This window comes from Anolis sagrei, chromosome 3 (genome assembly GCF_037176765.1).
Source record: "Anolis sagrei isolate rAnoSag1 chromosome 3, rAnoSag1.mat, whole genome shotgun sequence".
Taxonomy (NCBI): Eukaryota; Metazoa; Chordata; class Lepidosauria; order Squamata; family Dactyloidae; genus Anolis; species Anolis sagrei.
Window position 1 is genome coordinate 178,204,316 of NC_090023.1, and position 23,322 is coordinate 178,227,637.

General features: G+C 41.6%; 1 long non-coding RNA gene across 2 annotated transcripts; it reads left to right on the forward strand.

Annotated features, from left to right (window-relative positions):
- Window positions 1-21,152: 21,152 nt before the first annotated feature.
- LOC137096650 (uncharacterized) lies at window positions 21,153-22,538 on the forward strand. 2 transcript variants are annotated; one of them, XR_010909585.1, is made up of 3 exons: window positions 21,153-21,226; window positions 21,296-21,771; window positions 22,055-22,538. It is a non-coding gene; the product is annotated as an uncharacterized lncRNA (long non-coding RNA). The 2 variants fall into 2 exon arrangements; XR_010909584.1 differs by having other exon boundaries at window positions 21,153-21,771.
- Window positions 22,539-23,322: the final 784 nt, after the last annotated feature.

The following is a 23,322-nucleotide window of genomic DNA, read 5'->3' on the forward strand; positions in this document are numbered from 1 at the left end:
ATTAATTGAAAGCAGAGGGAAAAGGTTAGTAGAGGATCTATATACAGGGGATGGAAACCCTGTAGAACAAAAAGAAATTCAGAATTGGATAGGGTCAGGGAATTGGATTCAAAGCTAGGCTATAAGACAGGAAATTTTTAGACGGAGGGAAAAAAAATTAGAGAGCAGGATAGTCCATTTGAGAAGGTGATTAGGAAATGTTGGAGAGGGGAGAAGAAAGTGGCAGGAGAACTGTACGACCAAATTATAACAGTAATAGAAGAAATAATAGAGGAAATTTTCCAAACATGGAAACTGGACATGGAAATGGAGAGGGAAGACATCCAAAGGGAAATAAGTACAGTATATTCCGGCGTATAAGACGACGGGGCGTATAAGACGTTAAAATATAGTTAAAATATAGAGTTTGGGATATACTCGCCGTATAAGACCACCCCTCTTCCAATGTACACCAAATATTTTTTTTAAAAAAATCAGCCTCAGCCTGACAACACAAAATGAAGAACATATAAATAAAGAAGGAGCCTGCACTCCTCTCAGCTTCTAACTGTAACTGCTCTAGCTTCAAATTCTGCCTCTCAAATTCTGTTCTTTCATATCTTTGCTCCCTTTCTTTTTTGTCAGCATCATACATCGATGTACTTCATCACACTAGAGAATGAATCCACTTTAAATCTGGTTTGTGGCTCTGGCAGAATTCTGGGGTTTGTAGTTTAGGAAGGAGGAGCCATTAACAGCCTCACTAAACTACAAAGCCCAGAATTCTGAAGGAGGCAGAAACCAGATTTAAAGTGTCGAACTCACATGTCATTTTAACCAATCAGAAGTACCACCCAGGCAAAGTGACCTTTACTTTATTTGCCACTAGATGTACCCGCCACGCGTTGCTGTGCCCAACCTTCCCTCACTCTTTCTCTCCTTCTTTCCCTCCTTCCTTTGCTCCCTCTTTCCTTCTTCCATTTTCTTCTTTCCTTCTCTCCTTCCTTCTTTCTTTCCTTCCTTCCCCCCTTTTTCTTTTCCTCCCTCTTTCTCTCCTTTCTTCCTCCCTTTCTCTCCTTCCTTCGCTCCCTCTTTCTTTCCTTCCTTCCCTTTTTTCTTTCTTTCTCTCCTTCCTTTCTCTTCTATCTCTTTCCTTGTTTCCCCCTTTTTCTTTTCCTACTTCTTTCTCTCCTTCCTTCCTTCCTTCCTTCCTTCCTTTGTTCTTTGCTTCCTTCCTTCCTTCTCTCCTTCTTTCTTGCCCTTTCTTTCTTTCTTTCTTTCTTTCTTTCTTTCTTTCTTTCTCTCCTTTCTTCCTTCCCTCCATTTCTCTCCTTCCTTCGCTCCCTCTTTCATTTCTTCCCTTTTTTCTTTCTTTCTCTCCTTCCTTCTTCTTCTATCTCTTTTCTTCCTTCCCCCCTTTTATTTTCCTACTTTGAGACAACCTGGCGTATAAGACGACCCCCCAACTTTTCCAGTTAAAACATAGAGTTTGGGATATACTCGCCATATAAGACCACACTTCTTCCAATGCACACCAAATAACATTTAAAAAAAAATCAGATTTGAATTCAATATGGTAATTTTAATTCAAATTCTTATGACATGCAGGTTCCTATGAGAGAGACATTGTACCTTACATTGTATATTACAATTGCTCTTCCTCCCTTTAATTTCATTTACACTCTGCGTCCTTTACGTTATGCTGGCAATAAGTTAAAATAAACAGTTGCATTAAATAATTATCATTTACAACAATTAAAAAACCAGTCGAGGTAACGTGTCATATCAGTTCCCTTTTGCCTTCTCGCAGGCTTCTCCTATTGACGTAGCCTAAAACAGCATTGGTCGATGAAGATTCCTTTCATAGAATCCTAAAGTTGGGAGGGACCTCTAAAGGCCATTTAGTCCAACCGCCTTATAGAATCATAGAATCAAAGAGTTGGAAGAGACCTCATGGGCCATCCAGTCCAACCCCCTGCCAGAAGCAGGAATATTGCATTCAAATCACCCCTGACAAATGGCCATCCAGCCTCTGCTTAAAAGCTTCCAAAGAAGGAGCCTCCACCACACTCCGGGGCAGAGAGTTCCACTGATGAACGGCTCTCACAGTCATTAAGTTCTTCCTAATGTTCAGATGGAATCTCCTCTCTTGTAGTTTGAAGCCATTGTTCCGCGTCCTAGTCTCCAAGGAAGCAGAAAACAAGCTTGCTCCCTCCTCCCTGTGGTTTCCTCTCACATATTTATACATGGCTATCATATCTCCTCTCAGCCTTCTCTTCTTCAGGCTAAACATGCCCAGTTTCCCAAGCCGCTCCTCATAGGGCTTGTTCTCCAGACCCTTGATCATTTTAGTCGCCCTCCTCTGGACACATTCCAGCTTGTCAATATCTCTCTTGAATTGTGGTGCCCAGAATTGGACACAATATTCCAGATGAAGGCCTTCATTCTGCCTTCTTGCGGGGAAAGCACAAAAGCACTCTCAACAAATGGCTATCCAGCCTTAATATTAATATTAACAATAATACAGTTGTAAGGGCACTCTAATGGCCATCTCTTCCAACCCCCTTCATTCTGCCATCATGTAGGGAAAGCACAATCAAAGCACCCCTGATAGATGGCTATCCAGCCTGAATAATAATAATAATAATAATAATAATAATAATAATAATAATAGAGTTAGTAGGGAACTCTAAAGGCCAGCTAGCCCAACCCTCTTCATTCTGCTTCATACAGTGAAGCACAATCAAAGCACCCCTGACAGATGGCCATCCAGCCATAATAATAATAATAATAATAATAATAATAATAATAATAATAGATTTGGAATGGAGCTCTAAAGGCAATCTAGTAAAACCCCTTTCATTCTGCCTTCATGCAAGAAAAGCACAATGAAAGCCCCCTTGAGAGATGGCCATTCAGCCTTTATATTAATATGAATAATAATACTACTACTACTACTACTAGTAATAATAATAATAATAATAATAATAATAATAATAATAATTATTATTATTTTTATTTATGGACTCCCAAAAATCCATAAGGACTCCACCCCACTCAGACCCATCGTGAGTGCCATTGGATCCCCCACATACGACCTAGCAAAATTTCTTGCTGCACAGTTACATAGCCATATTGGGCTCACTACACACTACATCAAGGACTCAGCCCACTTCATAGAAAAAATCAGCAATCTCAAGCTAAATACCAACGACAAACTGATCAGCTTCGATGTGGTATCTCTATTTACCATGGTCCCGGTAGCAGACACCATGGCACTCATCAACCAGAGGTTCCCAGAAGACATCACGGCTCTGTTTCACCATTGCCTCACCACCAGTTACTTTCAGTGGGACAATGAATTCTATGAACAGAAAGATGGAGTAGCTATGGGGAGCCCTCTCAGCCCAGTCATAGCTAACTTCTACATGGAACACTTTGAAAAACAAGCCCTGGAGACAGCAACCAAAAAGCCCACGATATGGTTCAGATATGTGGATGACACTTTCACTATTTGTAGCCATGGAGAAGAAGAACTCAACAGGTTCCTGGACCATCTTAACAGCATCCACCCAAACATCCAGTTCACCATGGAAAAAGAAAATGAAGGAAGACTGCCTTTTCTAGATGTCCTAGTTATCCGCAAACCAGATCAACAATTGGGTTACACCGTCTACAGAAAACCCACACACACAGATAGATATCTACATAAAAACTCCAACCATCACCCAAGTCAAAAAAGAAGCACCATTAAAGCCTTGGCAGACCGTGCAAAAGGAATCTGCGAACCCCACCTCCTCCAAGATGAACTGAACCACCTCAACTGGGCTCTCCAGGCCAATGGATACTCCACCTCAGACATCAGAAGAGCTGCAAGACCAAGAACAAGCCACGAGAGTAAAGATGAAGATCCCACCCAGAGGAAAAGTGTTTCTGCCATACATCAAGGGAACCACTGATCGCATAGGGAAGCTGATGAGGAAACACAACATACAAACAATCTACAAACCCACCAAGAAAATCCAACAAATGCTACGTTCAGCAAAGGACAAGAGGGATCCTCTCACCTCTGCAGGAGTCTACCGGATACCATGCAGCTGCGGACAAGTCTACATAGGGACCACCAAACGCAACGCCCAGACACGCATCAAGGAACATGAAAGGCACTGCAGACTCCTTCAACCAGAGAAGTCAGCCATAGCAGAGCACCTGATGAACCAGCCTGGACACAGCATATTATTTGAGAACACAGAAATGCTGGGCCACTCTAACAAACGTCATGTCAAACTACACAGAGAAGCCATTGAAATACACAAGCATGTGGACAATTTCAAAGAAAGGAGGAAACCATGAAAATGAACAAAATCTGGCAATCAGTATTTAAAAAGCTCTAAAATTACAACAGCACAACAACAGAGAGGAAACAAACAAGGGCATCTAATCACCTCTCAACAAAGTTTGCTCTAGGCACTGTCAGACCATTATATGCTAATCAAGGTGGTCAGTTGAAACATTCACCCTGGTCATTCCACAGATATATAAACCCTTTTTCCTAGTTCCAACAGACCTCACTACCTCTGAGGATGCTTGCCATAGATGCAGGTGAAACGTCAGGAGAGAATGCCTCTAGACCATGGCCATATAGCCCGAAAAAACCTACAACAACCCAGTGTCATATCAGTTCCCTTTTGCCCTCTCGCAGGCTTCTCCTATTGACGTAGCCTAAAATGGCATTGGCCTTTTCAGCTGCAGCATCACACTATTGGCTTGTGGTCGACGAAGATTCCTTTCATAGAATCCTAAAGTTGGGAGGGACCTCTAAAGGCCATTTAGTCCAACCCCCTTCATTCTGTCTTCTTGCGGGGAAAGCACAAAAGCACTCTCAACAAATGGCTATCCAGCCTTAATATTAATATTAACAATAATACAGTTGTAAGGGAGCTCTAATGGCCATCTCTTCCAACCTTCTTCATTCTGCCATCATGTAGGGAAAGCACAATCAAAGCACCCCTGATAGATGGCTATCCAGCCTGAATAATAATAATAATAATAATAATAATAATAATAATAATAATCATAGAGTTGGAAGGGAGCCTTGGGAGTTGCAGTTTGGTGAGGCAACAGCCCTCTTTGGCAGAGAAGACTAAGGCCTTGTAAAAGTACAAATACCAGTATTTCATAACATTGAGTCAAGGCAGTAAATGTAGTATCAAACTGCATCAATTTTATCCCACATCTATGGCAAGCATCCTCAGAGGTCTGTTGGAACTGGGAAGGTGGGTTTGTGTATCTGTGGAATGACCGGGGTGGGGCAGGGAGCTCTTGTCTGCTGGAGCTAATTGTGATGTGTTATTGTGATGCGTTAATTGCCGGTTTTAATGTGTTATTGTAATATGAATTATGTTGTTTTACTGACTGTATGTAATTTTATGGTTGGAAACCGGTCTGAGTCCCTCAAAAGAGGTGAGAAGGTCGGTATACAAAACTTTTAAATAATAATAATAATAATAATAATAATAATAATAATAATGTTGGAAGGGAAATCTAAAGGCCAGCTAGCCCAACTCTCTTCATTCTGCTTCATACAGTGAAAGCACAATCAAAGCACCCCTGACAGATGGCCATCCAGCCATAATAATAATAATAATAATAATAATCATAGAGTTGGAAGGGAGCCCTAAAGGCCATCTAGTAAAACCCCTTTCATTCTGCCTTCATGCAGGAAAAGCACAATGAAAGCCCCCTTGAGAGATGGCCATCCAGCCTTTATATTAATAATAATAATAATAATAATAATAATAATAATAAAGTTGGAAGGGAACTCTAAAGGCCATCTAGTCAAACCGCCTTCCCTCCCAACTTTAGGATTCTATGAAAGGAATCTTCATCGACCACGAGCCAATAGTGTGATTCTGCAGCTGAAAAGGCCAATGCTGTTTTAGGCTACGTCAATAGGAGAAGCCTGCGAGAAGGTAAAAGGGAACTGATATGACACTTTACCTCAGCTGGTTTTTTAATTGTTGTAAATGATAATTATTTAATGCAACTGTTTATTTTAACTTATTGCCAGCATAATGTAAAGGACGCAGAGTGTAAATGAAATTCAAGGGAGGAAGAGCAACTGTAATGTACAGTGTAAGGTACAATGGCCCTCTCATAGGAACCTGCATGTCATAAGCATTTGAATTAAAATTATCATATTGAATTCCAATCTGATTTTTTTTTTAAAAAAATGTTATTTGGTGTGCATTGGAAGAGGGGTCGTCTTATATGGCGAGTATATCCCAAACTCTATATTTTAACTGGAAAAGTGGGGGGGGGGGGTTGTCTTATACGCCCAGTCGTCTTATACACTGGAATATACGGTAGTTAATATGCTAAAGGTGGAAATAACAAATTGCAAATGGAATAATACAGATGAAATTGAAAAGGTTACAATAACTAAGAGGATGTGGGAACCAGTTAGGAATTATTTACAGAATGTGCTAAGATGTGGAGTAGAAAAGACTGAGACTGATATTTCAAATGTAACTTCTGTAGTTAGATGTATAAATTGCATGTATAAGGAGGGGCGGGCGGGAGTGGGACAAACCAATAAAACAATGTTTAAAATGTTGCCGCTTTCCTTTGAGGAAAGGAGGAGAGTGTCCTTCCCTTTCGGATGAAGGAGGCAAAGCTGAGGATTGGAGGAAACATTGGATCCCTTTGGAAGAAGAGAAACCCAAAGAAAAAAGCAAAGGGGATTCGGCCCAAGGGATAGATATCAACTGCTTCTGAGCTCCTGCCCTATTCAGCTTTGTCGGTTTGGTCGTGACCCTGAAGGGTGAGTTTGATGGAAATCTATCTGTATATTTGGCAGGCTGTTTGGAGGGGGAAGACAATGCCGAGAGTTGGATCCAGGCTCATTCCTCCCAATGCTTTTCTGGGTCACAATGTGATTTTTATGCTTTGAATATATTTTAATGGATTTTGACTGAATTTTTAATACTGTTATGTTTAATTCTGTTTCAATGTTTGCATTTTCATATATTTCAAAATTTGTGGTCATACTTTTAATTGTAAACTGCTTTGCGTCTCCTTCAGGGGAGATAAAGTGGGGTATAAATAAACATAATAATAATAATAATAATAATAATAATAATAATAATAACAACAACAACGTGAGGGTTGATGACCCCTGAAAGTAAAAATGTGGGGAAAGAGGTAGAGAGATAAAGGAGCCTCAGCCTGACAACACAAAATGAAGAAGGAGAGAATACGAATGATAAGAGAAGAAGAGAAAAGGCAAAAGAAAGAGCAGTGCTGTAAGTTGAAAAGAGAAGGAGAAAAGGAAGAAGAGAAGGCAAAAGAAAGAAAAGTACCAGAAATTAGAATGACAAACAGAAAAGAGAAGGAGAGAAAGAAGTAAAGAGGAGAAGAGTAAACAAAAGAAAGAGAAGCACCAGAAAAAGAAAATGTATAAGGAAGGAAGGAAGGAAGGAAGGAAGGAAGGAAGGAAGGAAGGAAGGAAGGAAGGAAGGAAAGGAAAATAAGGAGGGGTGACAAAAATATGAAGGACAAGCTGCTCCTCAGAATTAAAGGGAAAGGGAATAAAATAAGAGGACAGAGAAAAGATGAATGGAAAAGAAAGAGGAGGTTGACAAGGAAAATTTGGTTAAAAGAAGAAATAAATAAAAAGGCGGGTTGCAGCAAAGCTGCTCATAGATTTAAAAAGATTGGGAAGCTAATGGTTGGAAACAGATTTAAAAAAACTGGGAAGCTAATGGTTGGAAAGAGATCTGTTTTTGCTAGCATTTTAAAACTAGAAGGCCATTCACTGGTCAAGTGGACAGATTGGTTTGTGGATGACAAATACAATATACTGAGTTTTTCCTAAGGAATGTATTATTGAAGATAATGAGAAAGATCTTAGTTAAAGCGGATATATCAATCCGAGAAGTCTCCATAGTGCCTGATGATACAGAAGATGAGAGTCTGTGCCTCAAGTGGAAGATTTTTAGGAACCATTTCAAGCCACCAGAAAAGGCAATTTCAGGAATGAATTCCAACATTCATGTAAGGGATTTAAAAGGAATAGTTTGCAACCACCAGGTAAGTAAAGGATTTGCAGGTAGGTGCTTCTCCAAAACACAGCATTCACCAAGGAGAAGATCTTCAGGAAAGATTTGCAACCACCAGGAAAGAACAAGCTTTTTGACCATACTGCATTGAAGAGTCTATGCACCAAGAAGAAGATTTGCAAGAATGATTTGTGACAACCAGGTAAGAGGCATTCACAATCATCTCTCTTTCCACTTTCTGATTTTTTAAGACTGCAAATTTCTGGTGAAATTTAATGTTTCTATGTTTGTTTTTGCAGCTGAACACAAATGCAAACATGAAGATCTTGCTCAAGAATTGATAATGATATGGCTCAGCAGAAGATATGCTCGGCCAAGAAACAATTTGGACGGAAGGCTTCAAAGAAGTCACGGAGGTACATCTTCTGAGAAAGCACTTTCCCTTCCCTTCTAGATTCTTGAAGACATTTGCAGTTTTCCTTTTGAAGCAATATCAATATTTCACAATGCTATTTCTCTGCTTTGCAGCACATATTGAGGATACCTGGGACTAACTGAGCATAGCATCCGATCCTACAATACAAGGTGAGACACATGTTTTGGCTCTAAAAGTTCTTGAAGACATTTGGAGACCCAACTTTCTCTTTTTGGACACTTATCAATAATGCATAATGCTTTCCCCCCCTTGTAGCACATCAGATCCGTCCAAGTGAATGGGAAGACGACTTGATGTCAGAACTTGGAACTTTCTGTCTGGACCATAAGACGACAATGGAATCTGGAAATGAAAGTTAGGGGAGGTAAGTAGTTCCAGTAACGTCTCAGAATATGCCTGAACCCGAAGGAAATTTCTCCTACCGATATATCTACGGTTAACAATTGACTTCTACTAACAAGAGAAGAAGACGAGTAGGAGGAGGACACCAAGAGACCAATGGCTGGAAGTATCTCGTTTTGCCAGCATTTCCAAACTAGAAGGCTCTTTCTCGATCGACATTCAGGGCTGGTTAGTGGCTCCCAATCGGAGCCATGGCTGGTCCCCTGTCTTCAATAGCGCAACCGTATTAATGGTGAATGTGCTACCATCGAGGGAGGCAAGGACACATCTTTTTGCCTTATTGCTCTTTTCATCTTCCCGTCCTACATGTGGCTATACATATTTCTGGCTACATCCTCTTTAGCCATCCTGTCTTACGGAGGTGCATTTATACTGATCAGTGAGAATAGTCCAGAGAGACTGTTTTCCTTGTCTATTTCGACTTCATGATGAGAAACTCTTCCCGATTCGCATGATCGCTCTTTTCTTCTTCCCATCCTACGTGTGGATGGACATGATTCTGACAAGATCCTCTTTTCCCCTCCTATCTTGCGGAGGTGCTTTCACATTGATATGCGAATATATCAATGTCTGATTCTCTTCATCGATTTCTCTTTGAAATATATACATATGAGGAAGGGAAAGTCTTCCTTTCTATATGTATTCTGAACGAATTCGAATTCGAAATCCACCTGTGGCCAATGACCGTGTGTCCCACTGGCTGGTTGATGTCCAAGAGTCTGTGGACCAAGCAGAAAATCTGAAGGAACGATTTGCAGTCACCAGGTAAGGCATTTTCAAGGAATGATTTGCCACCAACAGGTAAGGGACTTTTAAGGAACGATTTCCATTTACCAGGTAAATCAAGGATTTGCAGGTAGGTGATTCTGTAACACACAACACTCAACAAATAAAAGATTCAGGAAGTTTTTTCAAAGACCAGGTAAGTGCATACTCCTTCTATCATTGTGAGACCAAACAGCTTCTTCTAGGTTTAATCTGGTCAACAGATCTCCATCGGATAATGTCCATATTGAGGATACCTGTGACTATCCGAGCACAGCATCTGATCCTACAATACAAGGTGAGACACATGTTTTGGCTCTAAAAGTTTTCGAAGACATTTGCAGACCCAACTTTTTCTTTTTGGACACTTATCAATAATGCATAATGCTTTTCCCCCCTTGTAGCACATCAGATCCCTCCGAGTGAATGGGAAGAGGACTTGATGTCAGAACTTTGAACTTTCTATCTGGACCATAAGACGACAATGGAATCTGGAAATGAAAGTTAGGGGAGGTAAGTAGTTCCAGTGATGTCTCAGAATATGCCTGAACCCGAAGGAAATTTCTCCTACCGACATATCTATGGTTAACTATTGACTTCTACTAACAAGACAAGAAGACGAGTAGGAGGAGGACACCAAGAGACCAATGGCTGGAAGTATCTTGTTTCGCCGGCATTTCCAAACTGGAAGGCTCTTTCTCGATCGACATTCAGGGCTGGTTAGTGGCTCCCAATCGGAGCCATGGCTGGTCCCCTGTCTTCAAGAGCGCAACCGTATTAATGGTGAATCTGTGCTACCATCGAGGGAGGCAATGACGCATGTCGTTGCATTATTGCTCATTTCATCTTCCCATCCTACATGTGGCTATACATATTTCTGGCTACATCCTCTTAGCCATCCTGTCTTACGGAGGTGCTTTTATACTGATCTGTGAAAAGCGTCGAGAGAGACTGTTTTCCTTATCTGTTTCGACTTCATGATGAGAAACTCTTCCCGATTCGCACGATCGCTCTTTTCTTCTTCCCATCCTACGTGTGGATGGACATGATTCTGACAAGATCCTCTTTTCCCCTCCTATCTTGCGGAGGTGCTTTCACATTGATATGCGAATATATCAATGTCTGATTCTCTTCATCGATTTCTCTTTGAAATATATACATATGAGGAAGGGAAAGTCTTCCTTTCTATATGTATTCTGAACGAATTCGAATTCGAAATCCACCTGTGGCCAATGACCGTGTGACCCACTGGCTGGTTGATGTCCAAGAGTCTGTGGACCAAGCGGAAAATCTGAAGGAACGATTTGCAGTCACCAGGTAAGGCATTTTCAAGGAATGATTTGCAACCAACAGGTAAGGGACTTTTAAGGAACGATTTCCATTTACCAGGTAAGTCATGGGTTTACAGGTAGGTCATTTGTAACACACAGCACTCAACAAGTAAAAAAATCAGGAAGTTTTTTCCAAACAGCAGGTAAGGGACTCTAAAGGAACGATTTGCATTTACCAGGTAAGTCAAGGATTTGCAGGTAGGTGATTCTGTAACACACAGCACTCAACAAGTAAAAGATTCAGGAAGTTTTTTCAAAGACTAGGTAAGTGCATACTCCTTCTGTCATTGTGAGACCAAACAGCTTCTTCTAGGTTTAATCTGGTCAACAGATCTCCATCGGATAATGTCCGTATTGAGGATACCTGTGACTATCCGAGCACAGCATCTGATCCTACAATACAAGGTGAGACACATGTTTTGGCTCTAAAGGTTTTTGAAGACATTTGTAGACCCAACTTTTTCTTTTTGGACACTTATCAATAATGCATAATGCTTCCCCCCCCCCCCCCTTGTAGCACATCAGATCCCTCCGAGTGAATGGGAAGAGGACTTGATGTCAGAACTTTCAACTTTCTGTCTGGATCATAAGACGACAATGGAATCTGGAAACGAAAGTTAGGGGAGGTAAGTAGTTCCAGTGACGTCTCAGAATATGCCTGAACCCGAAGGAAACTTCTCCTATCGATATATCTACGGTTAACAATTGACTTCTACTAACAAGAGAAGAAGCCGAGTAGGAGGAGGACACCAAGAGACCAATGGGTGGAAGTATCTCGTTTCACCGGCATTTCCAAACTAGAAGGCTCTTTCTCAATCGACATTCAGGGCTGGTTAGTGGCTCCCAATTGGAGCCATGGCTGGTCCCCTGTCTTCAAGAGCGCAACCGTATTAATGGTGAATCTGTGCTACTATTGAGGGAGGCAAGGACGCATCTCTTAGCCTTATTGCTCTTTTCATCTTCCCGCCCTACATGTGGCTATACATATTTCTGGCTACATCCTCTTTAGTCATCCTGTCTTACGGAGGTGAATTTATACTGATCTGCGAAAAGAGTCGAGAGAGACTGTTTTCCTTATCTGTTTCGACTTTATGATAAGAAACTCTTCCCGATTCGCACGATCGCTCTTTTCTTCTTCCCATCCTTGTCAGAATCATGGATGGACATGATTCTGACAAGATACTCTTTTCCCCTCCTATCTTGCGGAGGTTCTTTCACATTGATATGCGGATATATCAATGTCTGATTCTCTTCATCGATTTCTCTTTGAAATATATACATATGAGGAAGGGAAAGTCTTCCTTTCTATATGTATTCTGAACGAATTCGAAATCCACCTGTGGCCAATGATCGTGTGACCCACTGGCTGGCTGATGTGCAAGAGTCTGTGGACCAAGCGGAAAATCCGAAGGAACGATTTGCAGTCACAAGGTAAGGCATTTTCAAGGAATGATTTACAACCACCAGGTAAGGGACTTTTAAGGAACGATTTCCATTTACCAGTGTAGTCAAGGGTTTACAGGTAGGTCATTTGTAACACATAGCACTCAACAAGTAAAAAAACCAGAAAGTTTTTTCCAAACAGCAGGTAAGGAACTTTTAAGGAACGATTTCCATTTACCAGGTAAGTCAAGGATTTGCAGGTAGGTGATTCTGTAACACACAGCACTCAACAAGTAAAAGATTAAGGAAGTTTTTTCAAAGACTAGGTAAGTGCATACTCTTTCTGTCATTGTGAGACCAAACAGCTTCTTCTAGGTTTAATCTGGTCAACAGATCTCCATCGGATAATGTCCATATTGAGGATACCTGTGACTATCCGAGCACAGCATCTGATCCTACAATACAAGGTGAGACACATGTTTTGGCTCTAAAAGTTTTGGAAGACATTTGCAGACCCAACTTTTTCTTTTTGGAGACTTATCAATAATGCATAATTCTTTCCCCCCTTGTAGCACATCAGATCCCTCCGAGTGAATGGGAAGAGGACTTGATGTCAGAACTTTGAACTTTCTGTCTGGATCATAAGACGACAATGGAATCTGGAAACGAAAGTTAGGGGAGGTAAGTAGTTCCAGTGACGTCTCAGAATATGCCTGAACCCGAAGGAAACTTCTCCTATCGATATATCTACGGTTAACAATTGACTTCTACTAACAAGAGAAGAAGCCGAGTAGGAGGAGGACACCAAGAGACCAATGGGTGGAAGTATCTCGTTTCGCCGGCATTTCCAAACTAGAAGGCTCTTTCTCAATCGACATTCAGGGCTGGTTAGTGGCTCCCAATCGGAGCCATGGCTGGTCCCCTGTCTTCAAGAGCGCAACCGTATTAATGGTGAATCTGTGCTACTATTGAGGGAGGCAAGGACGCATCTCTTAGCCTTATTGCTCTTTTCATCTTCCCGTCCTACATGTGGCTATACATATTTCTGGCTACATCCTCTTTAGTCATCCTGTCTTACGGAGGTGAATTTATACTGATCTGCGAAAAGAGTCGAGAGAGACTGTTTTCCTTATCTGTTTCGACTTTATGATAAGAAACTCTTCCCGATTCGCACGATCGCTCTTTTTCTTCTTCCCATCCTTGTCAGAATCATGGATGGACATGATTCTGACAAGATACTCTTTTCCCCTCCTATCTTGCGGAGGTTCTTTCACATTGATATGCGGATATATCAATGTCTGATTCTCTTCATCGATTTCTCTTTGAAATATATACATATGAGGAAGGGAAAGTCTTCCTTTCTATATGTATTCTGAACGAATTCGAAATCCACCTGTGGCCAATGATCGTGTGACCCACTGGCTGGCTGATGTGCAAGAGTCTGTGGACCAAGCGGAAAATCCGAAGGAACGATTTGCAGTCACAAGGTAAGGCATTTTCAAGGAATGATTTACAACCACCAGGTAAGGGACTTTTAAGGAACGATTTCCATTTACCAGTGTAGTCAAGGGTTTACAGGTAGGTCATTTGTAACACATAGCACTCAACAAGTAAAAAAACCAGAAAGTTTTTTCCAAACAGCAGGTAAGGAACTTTTAAGGAACGATTTCCATTTACCAGGTAAGTCAAGGATTTGCAGGTAGGTGATTCTGTAACACACAGCACTCAACAAGTAAAAGATTCAGGAGTTTTTTCAAAGACTAGGTAAGTGCATACTCTTTCTGTCATTGTGAGACCAAACAGCTTCTTCTAGGTTTAATCTGGTCAACAGATCTCCATCGGATAATGTCCATATTGAGGATACCTGTGACTATCCGAGCACAGCATCTGATCCTACAATACAAGGTGAGACACATGTTTTGGCTCTAAAAGTTTTGGAAGACATTTGCAGACCCAACTTTTTCTTTTTGGAGACTTATCAATAATGCATAATTCTTTCCCCCCTTGTAGCACATCAGATCCCTCCGAGTGAATGGGAAGAGGACTTGATGTCAGAACTTTGAACTTTCTGTCTGGATCATAAGACGACAATGGAATCTGGAAACGAAAGTTAGGGGAGGTAAGTAGTTCCAGTGACGTCTCAGAATATGCCTGAACCCGAAGGAAACTTCTCCTATCGATATATCTACGGTTAACAATTGACTTCTACTAACAAGAGAAGAAGCCGAGTAGGAGGAGGACACCAAGAGACCAATGGGTGGAAGTATCTCGTTTCGCCGGCATTTCCAAACTAGAAGGCTCTTTCTCAATCGACATTCAGGGCTGGTTAGTGGCTCCCAATCGGAGCCATGGCTGGTCCCCTGTCTTCAAGAGCGCAACCGTATTAATGGTGAATCTGTGCTACTATTGAGGGAGGCAAGGACGCATCTCTTAGCCTTATTGCTCTTTTCATCTTCCCGTCCTACATGTGGCTATACATATTTCTGGCTACATCCTCTTTAGTCATCCTGTCTTACGGAGGTGAATTTATACTGATCTGCGAAAAGAGTCGAGAGAGACTGTTTTCCTTATCTGTTTCGACTTTATGATAAGAAACTCTTCCCGATTCGCACGATCGCTCTTTTTCTTCTTCCCATCCTTGTCAGAATCATGGATGGACATGATTCTGACAAGATCCTCTTTTCCCCTCCTATCTTGCGGAGGTGCTTTCACATTGATATGCGAATATATCAATGTCTGATTCTCTTCATCGATTTCTCTTTGAAATATATACATATGTGGAAGGAAAAGTCTTCCTTTCTATATGTATCATGAACGAATTCGAATTCGAAATCCACCTGTGGCCAATGATCGTGTGACCCACTGGCTGGCTGATGTGCAAGAGTCTGTGGACCAAGCGGAAAATCCGAAGGAACGATTTGCAGTCACCAGGTAAGGCATTTTCAAGGAATGATTTGCAACCACCAGGTAAGGGACTTTTAAGGAACGATTTCCATTTACCAGGGTAGTCAAGGGTTTACAGGTAGGTCATTTGTAACACATAGCACTCAACAAGTAAAAAAACCAGGAAGTTTTTTCCAAACAGCAGGTAAGGAACTTTTAAGGAACGATTTCCATTTACCAGGTAAGTCAAGGATTTGCAGGTAGGTGATTCTGTAACACACAGCACTCAACAAGTAAAAGATTCAGGAAGTTTTTTCAAAGACTAGGTAAGTGCATACTCTTTCTGTCATTGTGAGACCAAACAGCTTCTTCTAGGTTTAATCTGGTCAACAGATCTCCATCGGATAATGTCCATATTGAGGATACCTGTGACTATCCGAGCACAGCATCTGATCCTACAATACAAAGTGAGACACATGTTTTGGCTCTAAAAGTTTTGGAAGACATTTGCAGACCCAACTTTTTCTTTTTGGAGACTTATCAATAATGCATAATTCTTTTCCCCCCTTGTAGCACATCAGATCCCTCCGAGTGAATGGGAAGAGGACTTGATGTCAGAACTTTCAACTTTCTGTCTGGATCATAAGACGACAATGGAATCTGGAAACGAAAGTTAGGGGAGGTAAGTAGTTCCAGTGATGTCTCAGAATATGCCTGAACCCGAAGGGAATTTCTCCTACCGATATATCTACGGTTAACTATTGACTTCTACTAACAAGAGAAGAAGACGAGTAGGAGGAGGACACCAAGAGACCACTGGCTGGAAGTATCTCGTTTCGCCGGCATTTCCAAACTAGAAGGCTCTTTCTCAATCGACATTCAGGGCTGGTTAGTGGCTCCCAATCGGAGCCATGGCTGGTCCCCTGTCTTCAAGAGCGCAACCGTATTAATGGTGAATCTGTGCTACCATCGAGGGAGGCAGGACGCATCTCTTTGCCTTATTGCTCTTTTCATCTTCCCGTCCTACATGTGGCTATACAGATTTCTGGCTACATCCTCTTTAGCCATCCTGTCTTACGGAGGTGCATTTATACTGATCTGTGAAAAGCGTCGAGAGAGACTGTTTTCCTTATCTGTTTCGACTTCATGATGAGAAACTCTTCCCGATTCGCACGATCGCTCTTTTCTTCTTCCCATCCTACGTGTGGATGGACATGATTCTGACAAGATCCTCTTTTCCCCTCCTATCTTGCGGAGGTGCTTTCACATTGATATGCGAATATATCAATGTCTGATTCTCTTCATCGATTTCTCTTTGAAATATATACATATGAGGAAGGGAAAGTCTTCCTTTCTATATGTATTCTGAACGAATTCGAATTCGAAATCCACCTGTGGCCAATGATCGTGTGACCCACTGGCTGGTTGATGTCCAAGAGTCTGTGGACCAAGAGGAAAATCTGAAGGAACCATTTGCAGTCACCAGGTAAGGCATTTTCAAGGAATGATTTGCAACCAACAGGTAAGGGACTTTTAAGGAACGATTTCCATTTACCAGGTAAGTCAAGGGTTTACAGGTAGGTCATTTGTAACACACAGCACTCAACAAGTAAAAAAAAATCAGGAAGCTTTTTTCCAAACAGCAGGTAAGGGACTTTTAAGGAACAATTTGCATTTACCAGGTAAGTCAAGGATTTGCAGGTAGGTGATTCAGTAACACACAGCACTCAACAAATAAAAGTTTATAGAAGTTTTTTCAAAGACTAGGTAAGTGCATACTCCTTCTGTCATTGTGAGACCAAACAGCTTCTTCTAGGTTTAATCTGGTCAACAGATCTCCATCGGATAATGTCCATATTGAGGATACCTGTGACTATCCGAGCACAGCATCTGATCCTACAATACAAGGTGAGACACATGTTTTGGCTCTAAAAGTTTTGGAAGACATTTGCAGACCCAACTTTTTCTTTTTGGACACTTATCTATAATGCATAATGCTTTTCCCCCCTTGTAGCACATCAGATCCCTCCGAGTGAATGGGAAGAGGACTTGATGTCAGAACTTTGCACTTTCTGTCTGGACCATAAGACGACAATGGAATCTGGAAATGAAAGTTAGAGGAGGTAAGTAGTTCCAGTGATGTCTCAGAATATGCATGAACCCGAAGGAAATTTCTCCTACCGATATATCTACGGTTAACAATTGACTTCTACTAACAAGAGAAGAAGACGAGTAGGAGGAGGACACCGAGAGACCAATGGCTGGAAGTATCTCATTTTGCTGGCATTTCCAAACTAGAAGGCTCTTTCTCAATCGACATTCAGGGCTGGTTAGTGGCTCCCAATCGGAGCCATGGCTGGTCCCCTGTCTTCAAGAGCGCAACCGTATTAATGGTGAATCTGTGCTACCATCGAGGGAGGCAGGACTCATCTCTTTGCATTATTGCTCTTTTCATCTTCCCGTCCTACATGTGGCTATACATATTTCTGGCTACATCCTCTTTAGTCATCTGTCTTACGGAGGTGCATTTATACTGATCTGTGAAAAGAGTCGAGAGAGACTGTTTTCCTTATCTGTTTCGACTTCATGATGAGAAATTCGTCCCGATTCGCACGTTCGCTCTTTTCTTCTTCCCATCCTATGTGTGGATGGACATGATTCTGACAAGATCCTCTTTTCCCCTCCTGTCTTGCGGAGGTGCTTTCACATTGATATGCGAATATATCAATGTCTGATTCTCTTCATCGATTTCTCTTTGAAATATATACATATGTGGAAGGAAAAGTCTTCCTTTCTATATGTATCATGAACGAATTCGAATTCGAAATCCACCTGTGGCCAATGATCGTGTGACCCACTGGCTGGCTGATGTGCAAGAGTCTGTGGACCAAGCGGAAAATCCGAAGGAACGATTTGCAGTCACCAGGTAAGGCATTTTCAAGGAATGATTTGCAACCACCAGGTAAGGGACTTTTAAGGAACGATTTCCATTTACCAGGGTAGTCAAGGGTTTACAGGTAGGTCATTTGTAACACATAGCACTCAACAAGTAAAAAAACCAGGAAGTTTTTTCCAAACAGCAGGTAAGGAACTTTTAAGGAACGATTTCCATTTACCAGGTAAGTCAAGGATTTGCAGGTAGGTGATTCTGTAACACACAGCACTCAACAAGTAAAAGATTCAGGAGTTTTTTCAAAGACTAGGTAAGTGCATACTCTTTCTGTCATTGTGAGACCAAACAGCTTCTTCTAGGTTTAATCTGGTCAACAGATCTCCATCGGATAATGTCCATATTGAGGATACCTGTGACTATCCAAGCACAGCATCTGATCCTACAATACAGGGTGAGACACATGTTTTGGCTCTAAAAGTTTTGGAAGACATTTGCAGACCCAACTTTTTCTTTTTGGAGACTTATCAATAATGCATAATTCTTTTCCCCCCTTGTAGCACATCAGATCCCTCCGAGTGAATGGGAAGAGGACTTGATGTCAGAACTTTCAACTTTCTGTCTGGATCATAAGACGACTATGGAATCTGGAAACGAAAGTTAGGGGAGGTAAGTAGTTCCAGTGATGTCTCAGAATATGCCTGAACCCGAAGGAAATTTCTCCTACCGATATATCTACGGTTAACAATTGACTTCTACTAACAAGAGAAGAAGACGAGTAGGAGGAGGACACCAAGAGACCAATGGCTGGAAGTATCTCGTTTTGCCAGCATTTCCAAACTAGAAGGCTCTTTCTCGATCGACATTCAGGGCTGGTTAGTGGCTCCCAATCGGAGCCACGGCTGGTCCCCTGTCTTCAAGAGCGCAACCGTATTAATGGTGAATGTGCTATCATCGAGGGAGGCAAGGACACATCTTTTTGCCTTATTGCTCTTTTCATCTTCCCGTCCTACATGTGGCTATACATATTTCTGGCTACATCCTCTTTAGCCATCCTGTCTTACGGAGGTGCATTTATACTGATCAGTGAGAAGAGTCCAGAGAGACTGTTTTCCTTGTCTATTTCGACTTCATGATGAGAAACTCTTCCCGATTCGCACGATCGCGCTTTTCTTCTTCCCATCCTACGTGTGGATGGACATGATTCTGACAAGATCCTCTTTTCCCCTCCTATCTTGCGGAGGTGCTTTCACATTGATATGCGAATATATCAATGTCTGATTCTCTTCATCGATTTCTCTTTGAAATATATACATATGAGGAAGGGAAAGTCTTCCTTTCTATATGTATTCTGAACGAATTCGAATTCGAAATCCACCTGTGGCCAATGATCGTGTGACCCACTGGCTGGTTGATGTCCAAGAGTCTGTGGACCAAGAGGAAAATCTGAAGGAACGATTTGCAGTCACCAGGTAAGGCATTTTCAAGGAATGATTTGCAACCAACAGGTAAGGGACTTTTAAGGAACGATTTCCATTTACCAGGTAAGTCAAGGGTTTACAGGTAGGTCATTTGTAACACACAGCACTCAACAAGTAAAAAACTCAGGAAGTTTTTTCCAAACAGCAGGTAAGGGACTCTAAAGGAACGATTTGCATTTACCAGGTAAGTCAAGGATTTGCAGGTAGGTGATTCTGTAACACACAGTACTCAACAAATAAAAGATTCAGGAAGTTTTTTCAAAGACCAGGTAAGTGCATACTCCTTCTGTCATTGTGAGACCAAACAGCTTCTTCTAGGTTTAATCTGGTCAACAGATCTCCATCAGATAAGTTCCATATTGGGGATACCTGTGACTATCCAAACACAGCATCTGATCCTACAATACGAGGTGAGACACATGTTTTGGCTCTAAAAGTTTTGGAAGACATTTGCAGACCCAACTTTTTCTTTTTGGACACTTATCTATGATGCATAATGCTTTTCCCCCCTTGTAGCACATCAGATCCCTCCGAGTGAATGGGAAGAGGACTTGATGTCAGAACGTTAGACTTTCTGTCTGGAACATAAGACGACAATGGAATCTGGAAATGAAAGTTAGAGGAGGTAAGTAGTTCCAGTGATGTCTCAGAATATGCCTGAACCCGAAGGGAATTTCTCCTACCGATATATCTACGGTTAACTATTGACTTCTACTAACAAGAGAAGAAGACTTTCTGTCTGGAACATAAGACGACAATGGAATCTGGAAATGAAAGTTAGAGGAGGTAAGTAGTTCCAGTGATGTCTCAGAATATGCCTGAACCCGAAGGAAATTTCTCCTACCGATATATCTACGGTTAACAATTGACTTCTACTAACAAGAGAAGAAGACGAGTAGGAGGAGGACACCAAGAGACCAATGGCTGGAAGTATCTCGTTTCGCCGGCATTTCCAAACTAGAGGGCTCTTTCCCAATCGACATTCAGGGCTGGTTAGTGGCTCCTAATCGGAGCCATGGCTGGTCCCCTGTCTTCAAGAGCGCAACCGTATTAATGGTGAATCTGTGCTACCATCGAGCGAGGCAGGACTCATCTCTTTGCATTATTGCTCTTTTCATCTTCCTGTCCTACATGTGGCTATACATATTTCTGGCTACATCCTCTTTAGTCATCCTGTCTTACGGAGGTGCATTTATACTGATCTGTGAAAAGAGTCGAGAGAGACTGTTTTCCTTATCTGTTTCGACTACATGATGAGAAATTCGTCCCGATTCGCATGTTCGCTCTTTTTTTCTTCCCATCCTACGTGTGGATGGACATGATTCTGACAAGATCCTCTCTTCCCCTCCTGTCTTGCGGAGGTGCTTTCACATTGATATGCGAATATATCAATGTCTGATTCTCTTCATCGATTTCTCTTTGAAATATATACATATGAGGAAGGAAATGTCTTCCTTTCTATATGTATTCTGAACGAATTCGAATTCGAAATCCACCTGTGGCCAATGATCATGTGACCCACTGGCTGGCTGATGTGTGGACCAAGCAGAAAATCCGAATGAACGATTTGCAGTCACCAGGTAAGGCATTTTCAAGGAATGATTTGCAACCAACAGGTAAGGGACTTTTGTAACACACAGCACTCAACAAGTAAAAAAAATCAGGAAGTTTTTTCCAAACTGCAGGTAAGGGACTTTTAAGGAACGATTTCCATTTACCAGGTAAGTCAAGGATTTGCAGGTAGGAGATTCTGTAACACACAGCACTCAACAAGTAAAAGATTCAGGAAGTTTTTTCAAAGACCAGGTAAGTGCATACTCCTTCTATCATTGTGAGACCAAACAGCTTCTTCTAGGTGTAATCTGGTCAACAGATCTCCATTGGATAATGTCCATATTGACGATACCTAAGACTATCCGAGCACAGCATCTGATCTTACAATACAAGGTGAGACACATGCTTTGGCTCTAAAAGTTTTTGAAGACATTTGCAGACCCAACTTTTTCTTTTTGGACACTTATCAATAATGCATAATTCTTTCCCCCCCTTGCAGCATATCAGATCGCTCCCAGTAAATGAGAAAAGGACTTGAAGTCAGAAGTTTGCATTTTCTGTCTGGACCATAAAACCACAATGGAATTTGGAAATGAAAGTTAGTGAGGTAAGTGGTTCCAGTGATGTCTCAGAATATGCCTAAATCTGAAGGAAATTTGTTCTTCCGATATATCTATGCTTTACAATTCACTTCTACTAAAAAGAGAAGACCAGGAGGAGGACACCAAGGGAACAACGCCTCCCAAATTAATCTGATGTATTGAATTTCATTTTCTTAAAGTAATAGAAGGGAGTGTGATGATTATAATGACGATGAAAGTGATGTTGTTTGTGATTATGATGATGTTGGTGATGATGATGATGATAATAATGATGATGATGATTTGCAGATGACTTGTGATGCTTATCCGAATGATTGGAGAAAATAATTCCTCACTGAAGACTCAATGTGAAAACGAGGAAAGAAAGTTGCACTGGTCCAGAAGAAAGAGCTTCAAGGAAGAGGAGTGTTGGATCTGGCCGCGATCTGGTTCCTCTGAAAAGGAATCATCTGAAGATCTGGGTCAACTTTCTTGTCAGAAGAGGATGGAAGCCAATTCTTAGGGCACAAATGGGTGCTCTGAGCCATTGGGGTGGGGGTCTGTGGTCCTTGCCAACATGCCCTGGGTAGCACTGACCGCCACTTTTGGGGTCGGGAAGGAATTTTCCTCCAGGGCCAATTGGCCCAGGACCCTGGAGGTTTTTCGCCTTCTTCTGGGCATCTGGCAGCGGCCACCGGTTAGGAATGTTATTAATCATATTACATTTAAAATTTGCCAAATCAATCTTGGCAACTAGATGATGCAAAATTAATAAAAATTACAACCATAGAAACTGCTCTATCTTTTTTCTCTTTTTATTTGTTTTGTTTTACTGCTCTCAAAGCATCCGTTCAGAATAGGCAACATTTGCTCTCCCCTTAGGTGGAACTCATTCCATGTCAGAATTCCTAAACTGGGATTAAGACAGGATTCAGAAATCGTAGTAACTTATGCTGGAGGAAGAACAGGTTGCATCTGTTTAAATATCATCTCCTTGTATCGTGCAAAGAAGTATTCAACGTCTCCTTGAATGAGACTTCTTGCTTGCCTACACAATACCAACTGCCCCCCTTTGCCCACCCCAATGGGCACCTGTTTGCCATGGCATATACACACCCAATGCTGTTGCACATTTGAGACAACCATGTTGACTTTTTGGGTTGTTCCCCAACTTAAGTTTAATGGGGGAACTCCACCAATGTCCAGTAGGGCATTGATTGCTGGCCACCAAATGTAGGTTTTTAGGAAAATGTGACTATCGAAGCAGCTATTTCCAGAAGTGAATGAACTGAGTAGTGTGCTTGACCCCTTCCACCAGCTGTTGCTGCTTGTGCAGCTTTTCCTTGTAAATCCTGAGATCCTAGAAAATTCTTGTTGGATGTGGAAAGTGAAATTGCAGTGGTTCTGGTTCTGAGCCAGAGAATGGAGCATGACAAGAGACACTGAGACCATCTCTCTTGCCATATTTCCTGAGCCATCCAAAAGCAGCCACCAAGTTCTTGTGTTACTTCTCCATCATCTGCTGTACTTACAGAGACCCTATACATCCCCCCCCCCCCCCAGTGTGGCCCTTGCCA